This window comes from Hyla sarda, chromosome 2 (assembly GCF_029499605.1).
Source record: "Hyla sarda isolate aHylSar1 chromosome 2, aHylSar1.hap1, whole genome shotgun sequence".
In the NCBI taxonomy this organism is placed as follows: Eukaryota; Metazoa; Chordata; class Amphibia; order Anura; family Hylidae; genus Hyla; species Hyla sarda.
In genome coordinates this window covers 348,952,705-348,970,195 of record NC_079190.1, presented here as the reverse complement: position 1 = coordinate 348,970,195, position 17,491 = coordinate 348,952,705, and the positions used below count along the sequence as shown (strand labels likewise).

Sequence of the window (17,491 nt, the reverse complement as noted above, 5' to 3'; positions counted from 1 at the left end):
CTGACTTCGGGAAACACTATATTATGAGCTGAGTCCTATCATCCAAAACATAAGGTACTTGCTGTGTTGGTTGGGGAGTTGACACAAGCCCATAGAAACTGTTCGTCAGAAGCAGCTTTCCTAAATGAGTCCACAGTGGTTTGTGAACATTTCAGGAACCGTGGCTATCCAAACTGGTCCCTGAACAGAGCCCTTTATAAAGTTCTTCATACATGTAGGTCACAAAAGGATCTCCTCACCACCAAACATGTCACGTCCCGAACCTCTCCCAGCATCCCTCCAAAACTGTAATTTATCACTACCTATAGTGTAGAATTTAATAAGATCAAACAAATCCTCACCAAGTTCCTACCTGTTCTGCAACAAGACCCAGCTTTTCACAAATTTATAATTTTTCTAGTAGATGGGCCCCTAATTTAGCCAATATGCTGTAACCTAGTGCCCTTCCACTTTGTAATCCACATGGCTATCTTTCAAAGGGTTCTTTAAATGTGGCCAGATCCGTTGCGTTGTCTGCAAACATGTAGTGTTGCTCGCGAATATTCGCAATTCGAATATTATTCGCGAATATCGCATATTCGCGAATTCGCGAATTTCGCGAATATAGCGCTATATATTCGTAATTACGAATATTCGTTTTTTTTTTCTTTTTCTTCACAGTACACATCACAGTGATCACCCCTCTCTGCTTCCAGCTTGTGTGGTGTAAAGAAGGCTGTAATACTACTGTGTGAGACTGGCGTGCACAATTTCGCATATGCGAAAATTAGCATATGCTAATTTTCGCATATGCGAATTGTTCGCGCATGTTAATCTTGTATCTGCTAATTTTCACATGTTAATTTTCGCATACGCGAATTCTTCGCATATGGGAAAATAAAACGAGAATATGCGAATATTCGCGAATATATGACGAATATTCGTCCATATATTCGCGAATATTCGCGAATTCGAATATGGCCTATGCCGCTCAACACTACAAACATGCTGTTAAAAATGCTGATACCAGAAGCATCAACAACAGGATTTTTCCTATTAAACTGTTTATTAATTGTCAAACATTGTTTGTGGTATACAGGATTTGGTGCAATATGTGCATAGCACTAAAAGATTTTTGAAAAAAAGAGTTTAGGAACACTCAGAGATTGTCACTAAGGTGATGCTTCTCTTTGCTCATTTCATGGTATTGAATCAGTTCGACAACCCCATAGGGGAGGTGATTGTGTACGTGCCCTCCGCAACAGAGAAGTCTTTTGGATTTATCTGCTGTGGACATCCCATGCCTCTGGACTTAACTATAGGTCCGATCTTATTCTCCATTATTAAATGTCTTATGTGATATAGGAATTATGCTTGTTTTTCAGGTCTGTATATCCTGAGATTATTCATTCATAAGCTTTTTTTTTGTATTTTTCTGCATATCTCTTTAATTGTTTATTCACTATTACGGGCAGGTTTATGTGTTGGATTTAATTCAGACTACAGGTGCAACCCAGTGGCGAGCTGGAGATTTTGTTCCCTCCTTTTCCTAATTGTCTCACCTGTGTTCCACCACACATTAATCGCTTTCCCTCACCAGTGATTGTGCATTTGAAAAAAGGTCACATGACCTAAAATGTGTCATGCAAGCTTGATGTTCAGTGCTTTTACCCATGTTCCGTCTATGATGTCCTGTTCCTTGATTCTGTGTTTTATCCTTTTGCTACAAAAAAGTAAAGAATTTTTACCGCTGACTTTCCTCGATAGCAAAAATCAGTGATCATACTGATGTCTTCCATTGACCCTATATATGCCATGATCAATGCCGGCGGGTTTCGGGTGGGCTCATCGGACCACTGCAGCGCAATTGCAGGGGTCCGATGAATGCAAATGGACACCAAAGGTCTCTAACTATCCTTTGGTGTGCAGAATGATCGATCTTGTTCAGCTCTAATACGAAATATAAATCACCTACCTTTTCCCATAGAAAAAATGTACAAAAAAAAAAAACTAAATGAAAAAAAAATAAAACTAAATGAAAAAAAATGAAAAAAAGTACTAAAAAAATTGTCTTTATGATCCTGCATGGTCAGCATAGGACAATTTTTTACATTTTTATTTTGTCAAGTTTGACTGTTTTTAAAAGTAGTACAATAAAAAAAGGCATGTAAATATGGTTATCATTATCGTATTGAGTCAAAGAATAAAGATGACATGTTAGTTTTACCGTAACGTTGTTGTAAAAACTATTTGTGGTTTTAGAAAGAATGTGGAAACCAGATGATGAGTAGGTGACAATATCAGAGCAGGAGGATCAGAACATCTGCAAAATGCCAGGCATTAAACTAGGAGCTATGACTCTATTTAACCAATGTAATTCTGTATGGAGCAGAATCACAAGGTCATGTGGCATCAAAATGCCCTACATTGTGATCATAACCTTCATGTACCTCCTATCAGGAAAACCAGTACAAAATCTTAATGAGGTGGTACCAAACCCCAGAGAGGTTACACCGCCTTTTCCCCCAAGTGTCCCCTCTTTGTTGGAGATGTCAAACTGAAAATGGATCTCTTCAACACATCTTTTGGGACTGTTCAGCTCTGAGGCACTTCTGGTTGGAGGTACAATCCCTAATCTTCCGAGTCTTGAATATTCATGTTCCTCTCCACCCGGCGGCATATCTCCTGAATCTCCCCATTTCTGGTATGCCTTCTGTCTCCTCTAAGTTACTCCTACATATATTGACGGCATCAAAATTCCTCATAGCCCGTTGGTGGAAATCCCCTGAACCTCCGCCGACCCGAGCCCTGATAGACAAGATGAAAGAGGTATATAGAATGGAACGCATGATAATAAAATGCACATCTTTCAGAAAACGTGGAGGCTATGGGAGATATACGATAATTCTTTGTATAACTGATGACACGTCATGGTCATGCGAGATCCTATTCACCTTATTTTCTTTTTAATCTTCTATATTTTCCTTTTTCTTCCTCCTCTTCTTCTTCCCTACTTACTCTTGCCCTTTCTTCTTGTCTTACTACTCTCTGTTATGCTCCCTCCACATTTCTTGCTAATGCAAGGTTCTTCCTTAAAGGGGTATTCCAGGCAAAAACATTTTTTTTATATATCAACTGGCTCCGGAAAGTTAAACAGATTTGTAAATTACTTCTATTAAAAAATCTTAATCCTTCCAATAGTTATTAGCTTCTGAAGTTTTCTGTCTAACTGCTCAATGATGATGTCACGTCCCGGGACGTGAGTCATCAGAAAGCAGTTAGACAGAAAAAAACAACTCAACTTCAGAAGCTAATAACTATTGCAAGGATTAAGATTTTTTTAATCGAAGTAATTTCCAAATCTGTTTAACTTTCCGGAGCAAGTTGAAATATATAAAAAAAGTTTTGGCCTGGAATACCCCTTTAACACATATGCGATCATTATTATTGTTCTTTTTATTGCATAATTGTTATGCTCAAGGCTCATTAAGCATGACTCTGTTTTTTTTCTTTTCCTTTTGTTATATTGTCTTTTTCCTTTTTGTTAAAATGAAAAACTCATTAAATAAACAGTTTAATTAAAAAATAGATTATTTGAAGACAACAAAATGGAATAAAATCACGTATGTTAAATGATGCACAATCAATTGTAACATAAAGTACACATGAATTACATAGCCAATGCACGTTCTGTTAAGCAAATAATATATCCAAATTGTGCCAAATTAGCTCCTGTAAAGAAAAAGAACCACTGGACAATATAAGGGTGCATGCACACTACGTTTCTTAAGATACGGGACCGTATACGGCTGGGGAGAGGGGGGCGGAGAGTCCTGGGCGTGGCAACTGCACGCTGCCATATGTGGTCCCGTATCTAATGTATTTCAATGAGCGACCGGAGTGAAACGCTGCCTCCGGTTGGCTCCGTTTTGGCCCGTATACGGTTTCCCGACCGGACCTAAAAACATAGTCAACAGCGTTTTTAGGTCCGGTCGGGAAACCATATATGGGGCAAAACGGAGCAAACCGGAGGCAGCATTTCACTCCGGTCGCTCATTGAAATACATTAGATACGGGACCGCATACGGCAGCATGCGGTTGCCCCGCCCCCGACTCTCCGCCCCCCTCTCCCCAGCCGTATACGGTCCCGTATCTTAAGAAACGTAGTGTGCATGCACCCTAATAGTTATATAACTCTGTCTCCTGTGAAGAAAAACATTCAACTGTAGTGCTGTGTGCTGGATAGTGTGTTATGATATGATAGTGTGAGAGAAACAGTCAGATGTTGCACTGTATAACGGTTCTTAGCGGATATGTAGCTGTCACGAACACACCCTATCGGTCCAGCCAAGACATTAGAGAGAGTGTTATGGTGCAAGGGTTAAGGCCACCGGACCTCTGGGTATCCACTACTAGTCCCAGCAAGTCACCAAATTAACCCTTAGATAAACAGGTTTCCACCAGAGCTGCCTTCGGAAAGGTGAGCTCATATATTTAGAGATCAAAGACCAGAGCTGATTAATTAAACATTTAATCTGATAAAAGGTATCACAGTGCTAAATATATAAAAATACAGGAACAAATGACATACAGGTATAACAATATATAAAAGAGTTTAGCAAGACAAGTTTAGAAAACAAAAGAGGAAGTTCTTACAGCATGATGGTATCAGCCCATGAGAGTGAGAGTCCAGCTGTTCTTAGGATGGTCTTGTCAGCTTGTTGCACAGCATTGAACACCCTGAGTCTAGCATTGTTAAATATTATATATCTGCCTTTTTGGAAAGGAGACTCCATTCCCCCCTTCCCTCTGATCCCACCAGGGGGTCTTCTCTCTTCCTGGCCCCTTATCTGTTTGATTATGTGATGGGACCAGAGTGCATGACTTAAAAAAAGCCTTTGACTTCAAAGGAGATGTAAACAAACAGCCAGACCCCCAATAAAATGCAATACACAAACCCACAGTCTGAATGACCTCTCACCCATGGCTTGGATAATACATCACACAGTTATAATTATAATACACATATAGGATTTTAATAATCAGGCCTTGGGCCTGACAGTAGCAAACCCAGCGGCGTGGGTAGGGGGGTTATTACATATGTGGTTTCCATGGCAGATATGCATGTATACATGTGTGTGATTATGTAATTCTCATATGTGTGCATCAGACTCAGCAGTGGGTCCCCATCAGAACTATTGTTGGCACTGTGTACATGACTGTGTGCATGTGTGGGTAAATCAAAGGAGTGCTCCGGCGCTTAGACATCTTATCCCCCCCCCCCGTGATCTTGCACTCAGGACCCCGGTAAAATCAGCACGTTCGCTCAGGGTCTGATTACTGACGATTACTGTCACGCCCCCTCCCATAGACTTGCATTGAGGGGGCAGAGTCGTGACATCACACGGGGGCGGAGTCGTTACATCACAATCTTCCGTTCCCGTGGTCGGGAGCCAGAACCTCCAGAGCTGCCGGAAGCAGATACAGGTGGGTGCTGCATGCTATATTGCGGGCGTCCCCAGCGGCGAGACCTCCACAATCAGACATCTTATCCCCTATCCTTTGGATAGGGGATAAGATGTCTAGGGGTGGAGTACCCCTTTAATGTGTATATAAGTATGTGCATGCCTCATACTAACATCACTTAAAGGGGTATTCCAGGCAAAACCTTTTTTTATATCTATCAACTGGCTCCGGAAAGTTAAACAGATTTGTAAATTACTTCCATTAAAAAATCTTAATCCTTCCAATAGTTATTAGCTTCTGAAGTTTTCTGTCTAACTGCTCAATGATGATGTCACGTCCCAGGAGCTGTGCATGATGGGAAAATATCCCCATAGGATATTAACTTTTTTTTTCTCTTTTTTTTGCAATGTTATAGCCCCCATATGGGGCTATAACATTGCACACACTGATCTCTTACACTGATCACTGCTATGCCCTAGCATAGCATTGATCAGTGTTATCACCGCTTGACTGCTCCTGCCTAGATCTCAGGCACGGAGCAGTCATTTGGCGATCAGACAACGAGGAAACAGGTAGGGACCCTCCTCGTGTCCATACAGCTGATCAGGACAATGCGATTTTACCTCGGTGGTCCCAATCAGCCTGACTGGGCTGCCGGGAAGCATATTTTTTAACTTCAGACAAGGCAATCAACTTTGATTGCCGCATCTAAAGGGTTAATAGCGCACGTCACCGCGATCAGTGATGCTCACTATTAGCCATGGATCCGGGCTTTCATTAGCAGCCGGGACCAACCCGCTATGAAGCCGGGTCACGGCAGGAAACCCCCAGTCTGAACTGTATTCTAGAAGCCGCACAAAGCATGCGACCGATTGTGCGCCAGAATTACTGTACGGGACTTTGCTTATGCTGACCAGCGCTAAGGAAATAGAGTAGGAGCACTTTATTAATGGCAATACAGTGTGTGACCATAGACTGTGTATTTCAAGCCAGACTGCATGTGCAAGCAGCGCCACGAGCTCATGCTGCGCCACAAATTCCAGTACACCCCAGGAGGAGTTAATCCAGAGAGCGCAAAGCAAAGTCCACCCCGGGTGTGGAAACCAAGTTGCTGTGCCAAAGCCAAAGGGGAACTCAAAGGACTGCCCCCTTGTTGCACAGGGGATGGTTGAAGAGGCTGCAGGGATGACGCACTTACTGTTGGTGGCAATTTTGGGGGAGCCTGCTATAAAGGAAACAGCTGGACTCCACCAGCTTAACCTCAAGTGATCAGAGGGGAGAGCACGAAGATGGCGGGGAAGGAGCGTGCAAGCCTAAGAAAGGCAAGTCCACAGCAAGTGGCGGCAGCTGCCGCTGAAGTATTTGCAGCCCAGGGTGTCGGGCTGAAGGACCGTGTCGGTGATGTCTGAGAATCGCCAGCGACTCCACCTTACTTATATATGTATTCTTCCCTCCTGTGAGCATTGTGCTTTTTTAAGTGAGTGGGGAAGGGTTGCTGATGTTTTATATATGTTCAATGATGTAGATCTAATAAAGTCTTAGCATCTTAAAAGAAAAAAAAAGTTTTCCAGTACTACACACACAGGACATCCTTTCTTACATCTCTAGCAAATTGCAGCACAGTGCAATACATACTCCTCTCTGCTTTGCCATGATATAGTGCTGTGAAAGTGCATTGAACAGGCTGGCACTGTACTGATGATTTACACAAGACAGTACCATAGATGGCATGTGGAAGGAGGAAGGGTTACTGATGCACAGGGTTTTTGCAAGGTGCTATGTGGGCAGACATAAAAGAAACAGTAGGACAGCAAAAAAAGGGTTTCCCTAAGCCATAAGCACTGAACAGTCTTGCATTGTATTGGGGGAGGATTTATACAGCATACTAACAAACATGGCATGTGGAAGTAGAAATGGTTAATAGTGAACTGTCCATCTTTATGTTTCTGTGATAGAGTGCTTGGACTGAAGATGTCTGCAACATGTGTTACAGAGACCAGACCTGTCCTAATAAAACAAGTCACCTGATGATTCCATCTGCCTTTAATTTCACCTAAAGGTTCCTAAAACAGACAATTGAGGAAATAAAATCTTCAGCATATCAGTTTCTGTTCTGGTGGATTATCACGCCGGGTTTCACCTCTTTCAATCTAGAGCAGAGCTTTCCAAACTGTTCATGTTGGTGACACCTTTTTTTTTTTTTTTAGACATGCATAGTTTGGTGACCAACTCCTTGCCGTACCGCCAATTACACATATCATGTTGCACGTCATGTGGATGCTACCCCCTGTGCAATTTTATAACCCAGCTTCATCCCCCCATGACATTTCATTCCTCATTCATCAGCCCTTGTTCCATTATATGCCCTTTCATCACTCTCTGTGGCATTTCATTCATACCTTGATCCTCCCCTTGTGCCACTTCATTCCTTTTTTTAATCCCCCCATGTCACTTCATTCTTTCCTCCCTTTATCACACCCTGTACCACATCATTACATTCCTTCTATTACCCCCCTGTGCCACATCATTCTCCCCTTGACCCCCTCTATCACTAACCCTCTTTTTCTTGCCTGTTCCACGTCATTCTTCCCTTGGATCTTTCCCTGTGCCATTTAATCGCCCCTTTGACCCTCCCCTTGGCACATCATTAGCTCCCCTTGACCCCCTGTAGCATTCCAATCCCCTCTTTATCACCCCCTGTGCCACATTATCCCCCCCCCCTGCCTGATCTCCCCTGTTCCATTTTAATCCCCCCTTTATCACCCACATGGACTTAAAGGAAAACGGTCATCCTGTTCACCCACATTCAGTACACTGGGTTATAGTGCGGGTGAACAGGAGACCAATGTGAGTCTCTAACTAAGATACGCACCTGCAGCCAGGTGCAGTGTCCCTCTGAAGGTCTGCTTCTTTCTTCAGTGAATTGCACACAGGAGGTAGGCCTGCTGGGTAAATTTGAATATTCATGGGTGCTGGTCACGTGAGCGCTCAGTTGGCTCTGATAAAGACCTGATAAAGAATGTGGCAGATGTTCACCCTATCTCCATCTTTAAATGGTTTCAAGAAACTAAACAATTGTATAGAATGGACAAGACAAAATAAAGACTTCCTGATGTGAACTGATTAAATATTTGTTGATCGGTCTCTATATTTATCCATAATTCAGCTAGCTGATGCTAGCCTGCCTCTTCTTTCCTGGTTATAAGTCTACCCGTTACAACTCAGTAGCACTCTGTCTTTCTTTTACCGTTCTTCTTAAAAGTTACTATGTATTCCCTTTTTATGAAAGGACACCTGTCACCAACCATAGTTAGATTTATTCAATGTTCGATGTGGCTACATCTCTAAGTTTATAGTGATTTTGTTTTTGTTGTTTGGACATGATTCAAACTGAAAATACCCTGTAGATATTGCAGCCTCCAATGTCCATTGATTATTTTCATACTGTCTCCCTCTGCTCATTCAATTTCCTTCTCAGTCTTCTTGCCTGACTGTACAATACCTTTTTCCTGCTACGTTCAGCACTTTAAGCTTGTTTGTCCGTGCCCCCCATCCTTCATAATGATAACTTCAATTCAATAACAATTGTTATAACATAACATTATTTTTCCCTATTTCTGGTACCATTAGAAAATATAACCTATAACAAAGTAAAATAACTTCTTTTACGTCTTTGGCAACAGAACAATAAAAATTAAAGATATATTAAAGTTAAATTAAGAGAAAAAAATTGATTCTTAAAGCCAAAATAGGCTGCAATCTTAAAGTGTACCCATTATTATGGCAAACTCCTCACATCTTTTAGTGATTGGTCATAAGTTTTGGCTGATGTGTGTCCAGGTGCTGAGACCCCAATGGTTATTATTAGAACAAAGGGCCAGAAACGTTCAGCAGAGCGACATGCTGTATGCTTTTGCTTGGCGAACAAGCAGTATACAGATTTACTGAAAGTCTGGGAGAAAAGTTTATATTTTTTTATAGGGGCACCTTAATAGCATATCATTCTTTTAATACTCCCCATCAAGCTAGGACATTTTCCTTTACGCTGTATTACACTTTTTGGGGGAAAAAAAAAGAAAGAAAAAAACATGCCAAGCGGAATCGCTGCCTTATGGAAGTTTGGGTGTAGTTATTGCTGCCTCCTGTAGTTCATTGTGTATTAAATGCATGGAACAAATTAACAAAAATAAAACTACTGTGGTGTTTTTCCATTAATTGTTAAGTTTGCTGCACACCTAAATATCCTTGCTTGAAAAATATAATAGTAAATTTATATATATTTATTTAATATAATTATTCATTACCTCCAACTATCTTTTTTTTATTGCCATCTAATCAATATTGATCAATACATATAGAAATCTATCATGCTGAATTGTTGAAAATATTGTACTTTGTATCATCAGGGTTAATGATATCGCCTTTTTGTACAAGTCGACTTAGCGACTGATATGAGCTATTTCTTTTTCTTCTGTTCTAGGCAAAACCATGTGTAAGACCGAGCAGTGTGCAGAAAGGGCATAGCTTAGTTCTCTTGGCTGCCGTCCATCATTATGGTCAGGTTTCTTACATCTTTTGACTCAGAGGATTGTGCCAATGACCAGGTTTTAAAATTGGTTCAGGAAATGGTTTCAAATGTACTAGCAAACTGACTGAGCATGTCTCTACATGTTGAATACACTTTTTATTTTATGAAATAGATCATAGAATGCCAGATTTTTAAAAAAAATAAATAAAATAAAAAAAAAAGCTTTACTTTATCAATGCATTATATATCCTGTTACAAAAACAACAACAAACAAAATGTTTATACCAATAATAATAGTAATACCAAAAGCGTGTGTCTTTGTAGTATCTAGCACTTCCTGGCTAGTTTTTGCATTGGGATACTAGTGCCTTTTAAAAGCCCTATAATTTTTAATGTTATAGTGCTTCTAAAAACAATAAAAAGAAATATCCAACAACCTTGAAATACAGACGTAAGTAAGAGAGAACTTACCTGGTCTTTAGTTTTCCAACTGCGGAAGAAATGCTATACACTTAAAAGTAGTGCTGCTTTTTATATCTTCTAGCTACACATGTGTTATCTCTGTTAGGCTGCATTAGAAATATTACTTTCTTATCTGAAACCTATCTGCTGAAAATTCATAAGAGAACAAGAGAGTTGGATATGGGCAATGACGAAGTAGGATTCATCTAAGTAAGTACTTACAATTAGTACTAATTGCTTTTTCTAAGTGAGATTACATTTTTCCATTTATCTTTTAAAATGTAAGAACAATCATTAGCATTTTTCTTTAAGATAGCTTTCAAATAGTTGTGTGCCTTTGGATAAGAAAGGTTGTCCCCCCTCACTCCCACACCAAGTAAAAAACACAGAGATAGTCAGCACAACAACCAAATACATGGGTGCATGCCGCAACGTTTTGATCGAGAAGTGTGCTAAGAGCCTCAATTTTTGGTCTAGAGTATTTGGTTGTTTTGTTGGCTATCTTTGTTTTTACTAACACCTAAAGGTGTGTAGACCACACCACATATGTCAAACCCTAGAGCAGAGTAAAACCAACTACAATATATGGTTAAAAATATATTTATTCAATTTATTAATCGCTATGCATACGGATTAAATACATAAAAATATCATTAGATAAATAATGTTATATAAAAACATGAGGGGTACTGGGGTGAGAAATCATGAGTAAAAAAGGGAGGGTATAGGAATATACAGGGTGGGCCATTTATATGGATACACCTTAATAAAATGGGAATGGTTGGTGATATTAACTTCCTATTTGTGGCACATTAGTATATGTGAGGGGGGAAATTTTTCAAGATGGGTGGTGACCATGGCGGCCATTTTGAAGTTGGACATTTTGAATGAAACTTTTGTTTTTTCAATAAGAAGAGGGTCATGTGACACATCAAACTTATTGGGAATTTCACAAGAAAAACAATGATGTGCTTGGTTTTAACATAACTTTATTCTTCCATGAGTTATTTACAAGTTTCTGACCACTTATAAAATGTGTTCATTGTGCTCCCCATTGTGTTGGATTGTCAATGCAACCCTCTTCTCCCACTCTTCACACACTGATAGCAACACCGCAGGAGAAATGCTAGCACAGGCTTCCAGTATCCGTAGTTTCAGGTGCTGCACATCTCGTATCTTCACAGCATAGATGGGGAGACCTTGGGGGCCATTCAACTGGCCCACAATGACCAATCCACTTTCCAGGAAACTGTTCATCTAGGAATGCTCGGACCTGACACCCATAATGTGGTGGTGCACCATCTTGCTATGGGTGTCAGGTCCGAGCATTCCTAGATGAACAGTTTCCTGGAAAGTGGATTGGTTGTCGTGGGCCAGTTGAATGGCCCCCAAGGTCTCCCGATCTGACCCCCTTAGACTTTTATCTTTGGGGTGATCTGAAGGCAATTGTCTATGCTGTGAATATACAAGATGTTACTGGAAGCCTGAGCTAGCATTTCTTCTGCGGTGTGGCTATCAGTGTGTGAAGAGTGGGAGAAGAGGGTTGCATTAACAATCCAACACAATGGGCAGCACATTGAACACATTTTATAAGTAGTCAGAAACTTGTAAATAACTCATGAAAGAATAAAGTTACGTTAAAACCAAGCACATCATTGTTTTTCTTGTGAAATTCCCGATAAGTTTGATGTCTCACATGACCCTCTTCCTATTGAAAAAACAAAATTGGATTCAAAATGTCTGACTTCAAAATGGCCGCCATGGTCACCACCCATCTTGAAAAGTTTCCCCCCTCACATATACTAATGTGCCACAAACAGCAAGTTAATATCACCAACCATTCCCATTTTATTAAGGTGTATTCATATAAATGGCCCACCCTGTAGTATAATAGGTCAAGTAAGATAAAGCAAGGAGCCTGACTTGAGCTGATATAAAGTGCTGGTGCAGACAGGGAGAAGGTGCTGGGAAATAGCTCAAATACAGGTGCAAACAAAAGCAGTGTTAAACCGATGAATCAAACACCTCCATGTGAGGTATTTGATTCATCTAATAATGTTTTGTTATGTTATTATCTCACATGGAGGTGTTTGATTCATCGGTTTAACACTGCTTTTGTTTGCACCTGTATTTGAGCTATTTCCCAGCACCTTCTCCCTGTCTGCACCAGCACTTTATATCAGCTCAAGTCAGGCTCCTTGGATTTACTCTGCTCTAGGGTTTCACATACTTTGTGTGGTCTACACACCTTTAGGTGTTAGTATATTGTTGGTTTCCCTTGCACTATATTCCTTTATTATAACTATTGGAGCCTACATATAGGAAGGATTTTTTCTCTGTGTCGCTATCTTTGTTTTTGTAACATTGTGTAAGAAGAAGTGGCAACCACTCTCTTAGCCATGCACCTCTCCCCTTTCACAGGTGGTTTTTAAATTGATAGTGGAACCTGCATGTCACCAAGCCAGAGGCTAATGCCCGGCAGAGGTTAATAAAGTGAGCATGTTAGGGTCCTATCCGATCAAAAAGTGCGCTAAGAGCCCCAATTTTTGGTCTAGAGTGCTTCTGCAACTTTTAATGTTTCTGTATTTTTATTTTTGCAACTTTTTTTGTGTTTCTGTATGTGAAACCGCAGCGTGCACCCGTGTATTTGGTTTTTGTATGGGTTATCTCTGGTTGTGTGGCCTTAGATGAAGGTGCTTGACATTGCATCCTTCTCTACCAGTGACTCTGCCAGTTTAATCCCCCCTAAGACATACGATACATGCAGGTTATTAGTACCCAGATGCATAACTTTACATTTATCCACATTGAACCTCATTTGCCAAGTGGATGCCCAGACACTTAGTCTATCCAAGTCATCTTGTAACTTATACATATTTTCCTGTGCTATAAAGATTGGTGTCATCTACAAAGATAGAAACAGAGTTGTTAAAGGGGTTATCCAGGAATAGAAAAACAGAGCTACTCGCTTTAAAAAAAAAACCTCTCCCTGTCTGTCACCAGGTTGGCTGTGGTTCTGCAGCTTGGTTCCTTTGAAATGAATGGAGCTAAGTTGTAAAACCACACCCAACTTGGAGACAGACGGGGAGCTGTTTTTGAAAGAAATTAGCTCTGTTTTTCTATTCCTGGATAACCGCCTTAATGCCATCCTCTACATCATTAATACATTTTTTTTTATAAAAGTGGGCCAAGTACTGAATTTGGGGTACACCACTAATAACCAGGGATCATTCAGAGTACGAATCATTGACCACCACTCTCTGGGTGCGTTCCTTTAGCCAGTTTTCAATTCTGGTATAAATTAAACTTTCTAAACCTAAAGACCTTAATTTACCTATCAGGTATCTATGAGGAACAGTGTCAACTGCTTTTGTAAAATCCAAAATCACTTGAGGGACATTTATCATTGGAGGTAGAGCTTTTTTTTCTTCTCATCTTTGGCGCATTGATTCTTACAGGTGCACATAAGCATAGATTTGTGGGACGATTAATGAAGTCCGTAGGTTAAAGGGGTACTCCGCCCCAATACATGTTATCCCCTATCCAAAATATAGGGGATAACATGTATAGGGGTCTGGCTGCAGGGACCCTCCCCCGTGATCTCTGAGCTGGCGCCCCAGGCTTCCGTGATCGTGATGCCACTCCCTCTTTGGATAGGGAATAACATGTATAGCAGCAATTTTATAAGCAATTTTATGTAAATGCTCTACATGGAGTGATTTGGGAATTTCACTTTGCAGTAGTAAAGGATTTATAAAATGTGACTTTTGCATAAAAAGTCACAAACCCCTCTAAAACAAATCTACACTAGCCCTGGCCTGGCTTACAAAACTGCCTTTAACCCCTTAACGACCAAGGATGTATATTTATGTCCTTGGCCGGCTCCCTCGATATAACGCGGGGTCACGCGGAGACCCCACGCCATATCGGGTCGGTCCCAGCATGTATCTGAAGCCGGGACCCAGGGCTAATAGCGCACGGCAGCGATCGCGGTGCCGCACGCTATTAACCCTTTAGATGCGGCTTTCAAAGTTAAATGCCGCGTCTAAAACTAAAGTGAAAGCTGCCCGGCTGCTCAGTGGGGCTGATCGAGACCACCACAGTGAAAATGCGGTGTTCCGATCAGCTGGGACATGAGCGAAGGTCCTCTTACCTGCCTCTGGCGTGTCCCTTCAGCGATTGATTGCTCCAAGCCTGAGATGCAGGCTTGAGCAATCAACCGCCGATAACGCTGATCAATGCAAAGCTATGGCTTTGCAGTGAACAGTGCTGGCAATCAGTGTGTGCCGTGTTATAGGTCACTATGGGACCTAAAACACTGCAAAAAAAAAAAAGTGTAAAAAAAAAGTTAATAAATGTGATTTAACCCTTTCCATAATAAAAGTTCAAATCACCCCCTTTTGCCATAAAAAAAACACCATGTAAATAAAAATAAATAAAAACATGTGTGGTATCGCCGCGTGCGTAAATGTCCGAACTATAAAAATATATCATTAATTAAACCACACGGTTAATGGCGTCCAAAGTCCAAAATAATGTAGCGATCAAAAAGTCCAATCAGTACAAAAATGGTACCGCTAAAAAATGAGCCCTCATACCGCCCCATACGCAGAAAAATAAAAAAGTTATAGGGGTCAGAAGATGACAATTTTAAACGTATAAATTTTCCTGCATGTAGTTATGATTTTTTCCAGAAGTACGACAAAATCAAACCTATATAAGTAGGGTATCATTTTAACCGTATGGACCTACAGAATAAAGATCAAGTGTCATTTTTACTGAAAAATGCATTGCGTAGAAACGGAAGCCCCCAAAATTACAAAATGGCGTTTTTTCATCAATTTCGTCGTACAATGATTTTTTTTTCTGTTTCGTTGTAGATTTTTGGGTAAAATGACTGATGTCACTGCAAAGTAGAATTGGTGCCACAAAAATAAGCCATCATATGGATTTTTAGGTGCAAAATTGAAAGGGTTATGATTTTTAAAAGGTGAGGAGGAAAAAACAAAAGTGCAAAAACAGAAAAACCCTCAGTCCTTAAGTGGTTAAAGAGCATTTTTAAAAAGTTGCACATTTCTTTGCATAACAGGGGTTAAAGTTGAAGAAAAGTTGCAGAGGAGAGGCGGAAAGTGGTACAAAGTGGTGTTCTGAAGTGGCTTCTCAACTTTTACCTGCGAGCGCCGTATTTATCAACCTCCCTGTGCCATTATGATGAATAGAAATTAGTAAAAAAGAGGGGGGCTCACCTAATCATGCAATGGGTGCTACTGCTCAGTAGGCAAAAAACTTGCTATACAAGGAAAATGATTACTGTAAAGAGTGCACACCACAAGATCAATATTCATATATATAACAAATTTTATTAGGTATCACATAAAAATTGCAAAAAAGACAAAAAGGGCTAAAATCACTTAAAAAGCTCTAAATCGAGCAATCTCTACAACATGGGAGAGGGGCCATGAACCCCCTTCTCACCAAAGTCCCGTCCCTCTGTGATAAGATATGATGGCTCAAGTAGTGGTGCTAGCTGATAAAATGATACACATGCAACATTAATCTTTTCACCAAATCAAATTAACTTAACACCAAATGAAATGGAATACACAATGTGCAAAGAAAAAAATAATAGATTCATATCACCAGTGCATAGCGACCACAGAACAAAGGAGCGGAAATAGTAAATGGCGGGACGGGACCCCTAAGCCCCACGTGTTCCGTCACCGTTTGTGACTTCCTCAGGGGTGTTGTAGTCCACCTGCCCTTAGGGTCTTATATATCAGCACAATAAACTACCGTATATACTCGAGTATAAGCCGAGTTTTTCAGCACGATTTTTCGTGCTGGAAACAGCCCCCTCGGCTTATACTCGAGTGAACTCTCCGCCCTCAGTGGTCTTCAACCTGTGGACCTCCAGATGTTTCAAAACTACAACTCCCAGCAAGCCCGGACAGCCATCGGCTGTCCGGGCATCCTGGGAGTTGTAGTTTTGAAACATCTGGAGGTCCGCAGATTGTAGACCACTGCCCGGGCCTTCGTCGTCAGGGTAATGATGACAGGGTAATGATAATGACAGGGTAATGATAATGACAGGGTAATGATGATGACAGGGTAATGATGATGAAGGGGGGATGATGACAGGGTAATGATGATGAGGGGGGGGTGATGATGACAGGGTAATTATGATGAAGGGGGGGGGGGTGATGACAGGGTAATGATGATGAAGAGGGGGATGATGATGACAGGGATCTGGATGATGACATGGGGGTGGGGGGGGGGATGATGTATTTCCCACCCTAGGCTTATACTCGAGTTAATAACTTTTCCTGGGTTTTTGGGGTGAAATTAGGGGCCTCGGCTTATATTCGGGTCGGCTTATACTCGAGTATATACGGTAAGCAATACCTGTCAGGTGAGTACCTCAAGGGTCAGTCACGCTGTGTGTAGTGGAGCCGGTGTGGACTTCCGCCTCCGCCATCCACTTCCGCTATGCGTGCGTCACGAGAAGTACAAATCATGTGACCACCTAGTGGTCACATGATATCCTCTCCTAAATATTGGCTGTCATGCGCGATAATGCCGCACCCGGCAGTAAGTGCGTCCCACGTGACCGGCCGGTCACGTGAGGCGTCATGTGATCACATGTTGTTAGAAACTTTATTGTACCTTAGCGCATGCGCACCCCGTATATCAGGACACCAGGTAAGTACATCACAATGTAATTAACACAATTTAGACTCAATAATGAAAGCTGTAATATACATGCAAGATGATGGTTAATGGACAGGCCCGTCACATGATATAGACATTATATATAGAATAGATAATTGGGAATAAACAATATATATATGTATATAAATAATATATGAAAAATATTACGTAAGTAATAAATAGAAATGCACAATATATATACATATGTGTGTACGTAGAATAATATGAAAAAATGATAAAGATTTTATGATGAAAAAATTTATATAAATATATAAAAAATATATAAAGTGATAAATAAATAAATCATAAAGCATAAACAATATATATACCGTATTTATCGGCGTATAA

The 17,491-nt window shown here is 40.7% G+C and overlaps 1 protein-coding gene across 8 annotated transcripts in view; it reads right to left on the bottom strand.

Moving 5' to 3' along the window:
* Window positions 1–17,491, bottom strand: part of TSHB (thyroid stimulating hormone subunit beta) — a 71,519-nt gene that overhangs the window by 32,139 nt on the left and 21,889 nt on the right. The window contains exon 2 of one of the 8 annotated variants that reach the window (XM_056558251.1): window positions 10,445–10,579. The exons of 5 other annotated variants lie outside the window; for them this stretch is intronic. The gene's annotated coding sequence lies outside the window, so the exon portion shown is untranslated. Of the gene's footprint in view, window positions 1–8,317; window positions 8,329–10,444; window positions 10,583–17,491 lie in introns of those variants that run through there. 2 more of the 8 variants (XM_056558250.1, XM_056558254.1) reach the window with 2 other exon arrangements.